Here is a 10,307-nt window from a genome sequence, read left to right on the forward strand (position 1 = left end):
TGTGCGTGTGTGTCTGTGTGCGTGAGAGAGAGAGAGACCATCCGTCGATGCTCGTAAATACATCTTTCAGCCATATGCATTGCTGATGCTCAGTAAAAACTTATATAGTTGACACAATCATATAGAACATCATAGCACACTGAACTTGCATACAAAAATTTCACGCAGGCGGCACAATCAGGATGGAAGCAGTGGATCGCTACGGGTAGGGCTATGTTGAAACCAACGAACTCGTACATAACGGTTCATCGTCTTTATCAATGACGGGGAAATATCTTGTGTTGCAAAGAAAACAGACAGACAACACAATAAGTTCTGCTAGCACATTAAGTTGACGTACAACCCTTTCTAAAAAAAGTTCAGGTACAAAATTAGAACAGGTCACAATCAAATGTACTGGCATATCAGTGCTTCACACCCATAGCTCAGATTTAACTAGTATCTGACAAGATTCAGTTGTTACCTCAAATTAGAGCACATCCAGGCAGCCAGCCCTGCCTCTTCTCCCAAAGAAGCAGTGGCCTCCGCCGCGTGATGGAGTAGGCCCTGTGCCATCCATCGTTCCGAGCAACACGGGGAAAGTCTGACGTTGACTCCTGTAATGGACGTCGTCGATGGACCCTGGCACCAGCGGTGGCGGCAGGACTTCGATTGATGGATTGACCACTTCTTCGACATGCACGAACACTGATACAGGTACATCCCTAACGTGGTCCGCGGCCTGGTGGCGACGAATAGTACAACCCCGGTTCCTGCACCGGTATCTCAACACCAATCACCTTCGGTATGGTGGACGGACTTCTTCATCCATGCCATAACCGTCAGAGCCCAGCTGTCTGGAGGAACAAACATACTTACGAGCTCACCTCCAAGGTCGTTGATAAGCTCGTTCATGGACTCGCTGTTCCAAGCACGTCGAGGCATGCCGTGGAAGGTAAGCTTTGTTAAAAACTCAAGCTCAGAGGGCACCGAGCCCCATCCTGGGTGCCACCGATCAAAGCTCACCAGCGCGCCATCGCAGAACAAACGCCGGGAAGATTCGAACACATGACTGCAGTCGAAAGTTGTCCGGAACCTGACGAAGAAATCAGCCGGTGGCGGACAGACTTCGACGAGCAAGTCACTTATTTGGATGCCGTGCGCAATGCCAAGAGCTTTGACAAGGTCATCCGGAGACGGGAGGCCGGTCGCCGTTGATGGTTACCATCAGCACTTTGCCGGCAAACTGGTCGTCAAGCGCCGCCATGCCACTGTTGAGCGACAGCACGCAGCGACCGAAGGCAGGACGGACCTCAGGATCTCCGGCTCGGAGATCCGTGTTGACCGGCGACATGATAGTGCGCTTGAGTACAGGGAGTACAGGAGGGGGATTTGGGGGAACTGGAGTAGGAATCGAGATTCCAGAGGTGGGGGAGGGGCGGGAGATTGGGGATGAAAAGGTAGCTTGAATTTCGAACACGCGCCAATATGCTCTCGGCGCGCAAGCGCACGAAAACACCGGTGGCGCCCACATGTCGGCCTAAGAGTCCTTATTCTTTCTTTTTTGGAGAGCCCGACCTTTTTTTGAGGATCTTTTGAGAGCCCGGCCTGAGAGTCATAATTGACCTGTTTGGCATTGCGTTACTACTCGGCCCATATTCAACGACACCTCACTGGCCCAAACAAGTGTACATCATCGAAAAGACACTGAGCTCAAATTATATAACTTGAAAAAAGGAGATATACTCTGAACACTGGAGAATGGTGATGCCCTCATTTAGCCCACCAGTAGTTCGAGACAATAAACAGTTCGAAACAACGATATATACAACATTCAAACACTGACTAGTGACTACTACTGACATAAACAGCAAGACATGATAGTTCATAAGAAGTCTTGCTACACCACCAAAACGCACCCATCTGCAGCGCTCAGACTCTCGTGATCCAGACGAGAATGACATTCTAAACAGAAGCAACTATTACATAGTAAGAGTGACATAGACGAGGATGACCAAATGACAAGGAATATGCATAACAAAAGAAAGAACTACCCATCCAGAACAAGCAGAAGACAACAAAGTCATTCGAAGAGATGATCCAACACCATCATAATTTGCAGCCCCGCTTCAGCGACCAATGATCCGGAGACACCAGTACTCCACCCTTTCGACGCAACAGCCCAATTACCTATCAACCTGAAGGCTTGAACCACATCACTGCCTGTCGTAATTGAGACATCCAAGGATCAAAGTTAATCCGGATGCCTTTGTCATTCTCACCTTCTTTTGGCTGCAGGCTGTATCGTTGACAATCAGGGGAGTTTGCTCCCGAACTCCTAGGGCTCGCCATGTAGACACAGTTTTCCATAGCAAACAGAGCCTCTCTGCCATCAAGGTCCTTGCCAACGGTGATCTCCTGGTTAATCGGATAATTGAGTCCGAGAAACAGAGAGTGTGAACCAAGGCTGTTTACCCGCCTCCAACTAAAAAATCCTAAAGGCCCCAACAAGCTGGTATCCTGCTCATAGACGTAACAGCCACTGTCCGGATACTCACGTATTACACGGTGCTTGTATACAGTGGGGTTTTTGCAATATAACTTTTCGGCTCATGTGTCCGAATGATCATCAGTCTTTTGTGTCGTCTGATCGAGCGAGGAACCAGTTGTGCTTCCCTATTTTTGGCAAAGGTGGTGTGATTACAAAGGGCAGTAACTGTAGGGACACTGCATCATATCAAAAAGGACAGCATTGTTAATGTAAGATCACATTGTTCAGAGTATGAGTAGGATAATGCAAGAAACAACATTGATATGTCCCTGTTGGAACTGGGAGGAAAATACAGGGAAATGTATACTGGGTTCGAAAATATAGAAGTGCCATGCATGGTTATACTCATGTTATCTCGCAATCGATTCTTCACAGGAAACTACCATGTCATGCATGTTATGTAATCATGTTCTGTCCTCACAAACAAATTCTTCAAGGTAACTAACAGACCATGCATTGTTATATACTCGTGTTCTGTGGGCAAATTTTTTGTGAGGATATTATTCTAGCCATTGATTGCTGAAGGGCGAATATAGGTATGTACACATGGTAAGCATTACAGGATTTCACTACTTCCAAATATAGAGTTCTCCATATGCACATTTACTTCCCTAATGTATGGTTAGATGAAACCAACAGTGTGGTGCATGTTTCTACATCATGAAAATGAGGAAACTAACATGGCCATTGATACACACTCATATTTAGTAGTAGTATATAGATTACTGTAAAATAAGGAGAATATCCATATATTCCTAACCGTTTGATTATTCAGGGTACAAATTGGCTGTAATGACATGTGTCACAATCGCATGAATTAACTCATTCCAAATATAGCTGATTTACGGCGTCTCTAATACATTGCCATAGTTCTACTCAAATTCTGCTCAAACAGAGATATGCCAATCATCACAAAAAGTTCAAACAGTGTCATGGCGTCATCATTAACATGAGACGGAAACAACTTACACGCGCCGTCCCAGCAATACGTGGTGCCATCTGCTTTGTCGATCGCGTAGATGATGCCATTGTGTTCAATAGCATCACAGAAGTGTGTATCAGCTTTGACGATGATCCACTGCGAGCTGAGTTGTCTCCAGCTAAAGAAGGCACCGGCGTAAAGATAGGCGAGTCCGCGGTCGAACAAGGCAATTAGCTTGAAGTCTGCGTAATTCGCATGTCGTGTGGGCACTTGGCAGATTACAATCTTCTGCAAAACAAGGTCCGTCCAACTGAGTAGTAATCTAGATGACTAGGACCGCGATGGTAAAACTCTATATAATCCAACGGAGGAAGGATAATCTCATGGGAGGTCTGGAAGTTCACGAGCACCAACTTTTTACCGTCTTCTCTGAAGGCAGCCATCCAGTGGGAGTTCATGCCGACCCAGTACATACCTGCCAAGAAGTTTCAGGCGATGGTAATCAGATCGAAGTCGAGGGAAATGATGTACGACGACCCATTACATACCTACAAAGAAGTTTCGGCTAATGGAGATCAGATTGAAGTCGAGGGGCATCATGTACGCCTCCATATCATGGTGAGCTAATCTCGCTAGACCAGATAGCAGCAAGCAGGGTGTCTTGAAAAGCTTTGGCCTCACTTCGATGATGGCCGTGTGCATGCCCCTCGAGCATGCAGCCAACCGCAGGGCGCTCAACATTTCCATACACGAACAACAGAGGTCGAGGACGTCACTGGGGAGATTGATCCAATCGCGGCTCATATGGATCCTGCGCGGTTCGCGTTCGGCCATGGTGGAGTTTGGAAGGTGGGGTTTTGGGGGGCTTGATTTACGGGGGAGAAGGCTGTCGGTGCTGGAGCGGCTAGCGAGGGAATAGCGGTACTGGGGGATGCGAGCGAGGCGAGGGTATGTGGGGGTACAATTAGATAATGAAGAGTGACCTCAGGATCTCCGGCAAGACGGAGATGGAGATGGAGTGGTGCCAGGGGAGAGGGAGACGAGGCGAGGCATGCTATACAACGGCAGTGACAGTGACTGCACGGTGCACAAGGTGAGGCTGACTTTGGTAACCCGGACACGCCGCCTGGACTGGTGTCACCTCAGGCGCAGGGTCTTGTCACTTCACTGTGAGGACCGGATGAATAATAGTATTTTAACCATCAAGTGTACCACAGTTGTACTACTACTAGTAGTAGGAGTAGTAGGAACATGAGTACACTCCCGTGCTAGCATGCCTCTGGGTTCACTTCATCCTCCAGCTATCATCCATATTGCGAGCAGAACCAAATTCTCATGCATGCAGAAGCGCGAAGAAGGACTTTTATTTTTTGAGGATAACCGCATATTCCTTAACCATAGTAGGAACATGAGTAGTACTCCCTCCGGTCCTCTTTTGTCTGCGCATAACTTTTTTCAGTATTTCTCTAATTAGTCTGCGTATATACCCTTTTGCATGCGCCCATTTCCCTCCATGCCCCGCATTCACACCATTAATAAGCTTACGCATGAGCAATTGCAGCCAGACTCCAGCCAATAAATTGCAGCATGCAAGTGGGCCATTCTGTGCACGTGGGAGAGAGAGAAGGCAACCGAGGAGCCCGTCCAATCCATTGTATGCAGCAGTCAAACCACCGCAACGCTCCTCATGCATGTGCATAACTTCTCCCATTTACTTCTCCATCGGGAACCGATTTTCCTCGGCTTTTTCACTACTCCTTGATCTTCATTTGCATCCAAACCACACTGCATTCACATTGTTTTAACCTCTTTACATCCTCCTGGAGTAATTCCGAAGCCCCTATAAATAATCATGTTCTTCAGTTAGACTAGACATCTAATCCTATTTCTCCAAACCATAGCCCTCCGGTCCAGCGGTTCCAAATGGCGAAAGAGACCGAGATGCAGGTTTTTAGCGTCCAACATGTCCTCATCGAAGACTCATAGAGGATAGTTGACACAGTCACCGACCACCCAAGGGTTGTTCGGAAGTGGATCAACAATGTATCCAACTCCCTCCAAAAGGTGGAGATGAATGTCATCGATCTCGACGCAGAGTACACTGAGCGTGCCACTGGGAAGATCCAACGCGCCGCTGTCCTTCAGCTGTGCCTCGAAGATGATGTTTTGATGTACCACATCATACACGCGCCCTCCATACCAGGTGAGCTTCACGATTTCTTGTCTCGGGAGGACATATACTTCTGTTGGGCAGCCATCGCAAGGGACAAACAGAAGTTGGAGCCGTACAACCTTGATTTGAAAAGCATCGCTGACCTACAAACCAAAATAAAAATTCTTATAGAAGATTGTGATAAACCGACACCATCCCTATTCAACGTAGCAAATTTTGTGCTAGGAACAAATCTTCATAAGGGTGACGAGACGTTGGCATTAAGGTCGTCTGGATGGGAGAATTATTCCTTGATGTACGAGCGGATAAAATATGCTGCCCTCGATGCCCGTGTGAGTTTCGAGATAGCTGCAAGGTCCAGAGAGCTTGTCGCGAAGCCGTCTCCCACAAAAAATGAGAAGAAGAAGAAGAAGAAGAAGAAGAAGAAGAAGAAGAAGATGCACCAGCAGCAGGGCATTATGGATGGATGAACTATTTCCTCTCTTGTAAAAAAGATATCCCCTCTCTATGTATATTGATATAGATGGACTATTTCGATGGTGTGCATGTCTTTGGAACGAGTAGTAGCGTGGGTCCGCTTGACTATAAGGAACTACTTATCCGCCTAGCTTTATCTACTACTCCTTCCAGTGATTGGTATGCAATGCATGCGTCCATAGACATGACAGCTTGTCCATGGGAGTTCAACTACGGCGATCATCACGTTTCATCCACTGCCACTCGCCGATTCCCCCGACGTGCGCCTCACCCCTCTCGGCCGCACCGCCCCTCTGACTTTGTGTGCATGACATGTGGGCCACCTTAAATGCGGCGAGCATCAAGTTTCTACCATAGCCACACGCGATTCCCACGACGCCGCACGAACCCATGACACCGCATGTCCCCCGACCTGCGGCTCACCCCTCTCGGCCCCACTGCCCCTCTAAATTTGAATTTGAAACTTATAAAATGAAAAGATTCAAAACAAATAAACTTGGAGAGAGGGAGTATATCGTAGGATGTGTCCCATACGAAACAAGTCCCCTGGTTTGTCACCGCGAAGATGCGGTTAGAAAGGAGCACAGCGTCTTCATACTCATACATCAACAAATCGGCCGCAGACAACATGGTCCACCTTTGACCGCCATGTGCAAGGTTCGTGCTATCTTATTCAATCTCACCATGTGTCGGGGATATACCCCATGCACTAGTGCAGAACAGGGCAATAGCACCGGTTCGTAAGGCCCTTTAGTGCCGGTTTCGGAACCGGCACTAACATTTCGGCACTAAAGGCCCTCCCCCTTTAGTACCGTTCAGCACGAACCAGTGCTAAAAGGGCAACCACGGTGGGCACGAGCCAGCTCCGGGGGCCGAGAGCCCTTTAGTACCGGTTGGTAACACCAAGCCGGTACTAAAAGTTTGGGGTTAGTTTTATGAATTTCTTTTCATTTAATTTTGTTGTTTTCCATTTTAATTCTTTTTCGTTTGCTGGTTATATATAACAATATACAATATATATATATATATGCATATATATATATAAATAGAATTTATAGTAGAACCAATCATATATATATATTATCATCAATGTCTCACAAACCACCATATTAATTTACACATACACACATGTATAACTATATACAATTTCTCCTACATATGCATGTTGCCTTCGGAGCCAGTGGCATTAGCTTAATTGGTGCCTTCGGAGCACGATGACAATTGGAAGTGGTTCATGACATGTTCGATGGGGGCGGTAGCGGGTAATAGTATTCTCCCTTCGGATTTATGACCTAGTCGAGCAAAAATCCCGCTATTTCCTCTTGAAGTGCTTCTACGCGCTCCGTTTCTAGGAGCTTGTCCCGCACCTCTTTGAACCGTTAAGAAGGAGATCAATATGCATGTGTATTAGTTGTGTGACTAGATATCGATAATGGTGTAAAAATATTGTGAATAGTGTTCTGACAAGCGTACCCATTCCTGTCTTTGAGATCTGCTCCTTTCGGACGCCATCATGCGAATGTTCTCGCAAACGCAGTATGCACACAGATTAGTCCCCTGCGACTGCTTCAGGGCCTTTATTATGAGAATGGAATTTAATTTGATCAAAAAATAATTAATCAAGCATGATAATTAAAGAGATGGCAGCTAGCTAGCTAGCTAGTACTACTTAATTACTTACCTTGGATCGAAACCATTTCAGCTGTGGTTTCCATTCGCCTTCCGTGACGCTGATGAACCTTGCCCAAGCCCTGCCCGCCGACAAAGAAAATGAATAAAGGGGTTATTAAATAGTTCATATCATGAAATGACGAACTAAATAGGCCGAGATATATAGTTAATAATGATTGAAATTACCTGTTGACTATCCCATACAAGATGTTGTAGTCACTATTTTCTTTGAGTAGCGAGTCCAGTATTTCAACTGTTCCGGCGTCAACTTTAGTGATACACAAGATCCAGTGAAATATGCATGCACACACGTTTGCATGTCTTAATTAAGCGGGCATATGTAAGCAAAAACATGTAGCTAGCTAGTAGGCAAAAACAGAGAATTTGTAGTACAAGAAAGTGTGACTCACTCGAAGTTGTAAGGAAGTAGTATATCTTCATTGTATTTGAGGTGCTTCAAGAACTCTAGCATGCTGTCCTCTACCTGCTTTTCATAATACTTGCTCATTTTCCATGTGTATTGATTAACGGTGTTTGGGTCAATGAACCCAATGCCATAGCGTCCACCTTTTCTCATTTCATACATCTTCATCCTGCATAATACCACAGAAAAGAATATAGTGAGGATAATTACAGGTAATGATTGATCAAAAGGATCACCAAAGCTAGCTTGAGACTTAAATTACAGAAAGAAATCACTTACAGACAATAGCAACTGACGATAGATTTGTCGAGTGCGTCTTGATTGTATAACTGAAACAGTTCAGAATACTCAACGGCCACAGCTTTCTCATGGTAGTATTGATCCTTCTTGACATACACCATGAGGGACTCTCGATCGGATCTCTTGGTAATGTCCATGTACCATTGATGCAATTCATACATTCTCGTTGGGAGCTTCTTGACATCTTCTGGCTTGACCAAAGGTTGGCCCCGGACATATTTCCGTTTTATTTCCTCCTCTGTAATCACAGGCATGTCCTCGATCTCGAGGAGTTGTCCAACAGTGATCTTGAGTTCTTCAGCCTGCATTATATGCTCCTGGGTTATTACCACATCGCCCACCTCGGGAACGTAAACTGTTTGGCCACAATAATATTGGGCGCGCGTACTGTCACGTGTTGTCGGCACAACAAGCGGGGGGGGGGGGCGATTGCGCCGCCTGTTCTCCCAGCTGGGCAATGGATTTCCCGCATTTTTAGACAGCTGCTTGTTGTTTGCTCGAGCTCGAGCTCGCCTCCTTCTGTAGACGTTGTCGATGTAACTTCCTGATGTGGCGCTCATAGTCTGTGTCAACAGGCTTAGTAGCTGGTGGTTGAGCCATACGAATGAAGTGGTCAACTACTTCCACAGGCACTTTCTCCCTTGGCGGCGGTGGCGGTTTCGGTCCAAAATGGGCGTCGACTTCTGCCCGCACTATGGCATTGGTTTGCTCCTAGGTCCTGTCGTAAGCCCTCACAGGAAGAGGAGTAGTGAGGTTTGGACCATATTTATATCGCTTGCCTCCGCCTGTACTTCCTGTACTATGACCTCGACTGGTACCGCTACGCACCATAGCTGCAGGGTGTCTCTTCTGCAATTGCTGAGGCGGCGGAGACAGCTGACGGGGCTGAGTTGGACGAGGAGGAGTGGCCTGAAGTTGTGCCGGACTTGGAGGAGGAGTGGCCTGAGGTTGTGCCGGACTTGGAGGAGGAGTGGATGTCTGACGCTGTGTCGGACTTGGAGGAGGAGTGGCCTGACAATTTGCCGGACTTGGAGGAGGAGTGGCCTCACGCGTTGGTGGACTTGGAGGAGCGGGAGTCTGTTGACTCGGTGGCGGACTTCGACGAGGAGTCGGGTGACGCGGTGTCGGTGGCCTTCGAAAAATGATGCAATCCTTTCTCCATAGGATGATATGATGTTTGGCATCTCCGAGTGTGTGCTCCTCATCACCTCCAGGAATGTCAAGCTCTAGCCCCGAATATTGGTCCACCACCTCATCAACCAAGACACGAGCATAGCCCGCTGGAATCGGGTTGCAAATTCTAAATTTTATAACTAAAAATATAAGAAACTAAAAAAACATATGATCATCGTCTAACAATTTGAAATTAATCTAATTCATCTAGCTAGCTAAAACTAACATTTCCAAAATTTCTAACATTTCTATAACATTTGACATTATATATATTATAACTAACATTTCTACATACTATTTGACATTAATCTAATCTAATTAATTAATTCATCTAAAACTTTGTATGAAAAACAGAAAAAACTAAAAGCTAAAAACAGAAAAATTGTGTGTGTGTGCGCGTCTAGTGTGTGTGTAGTGTGTGTGTGTGTGCATGTAGTGTGTGTGCGCGCGCGCGTGTGTGTGCGCTACGGTCGGCGCCGGCACCGGCGCCGGTGTACGCTACGATCGATTGGAGGGAGGAGAGGGGCCGGGGGAGGGGCTCACAGCGCGCGCGGGCAAGGTCGAGGCGACGGCGACGGCGAGGGCGAGGTTGATCCAAAGGCGACGGCGACGGCGAAGCGAGGGGATCGGCGACCGG

The sequence above is a fragment of the Triticum urartu genome, chromosome 2, assembly GCF_003073215.2.
Source record: "Triticum urartu cultivar G1812 chromosome 2, Tu2.1, whole genome shotgun sequence".
Lineage (NCBI taxonomy): Eukaryota > Viridiplantae > Streptophyta > Magnoliopsida > Poales > Poaceae > Triticum > Triticum urartu.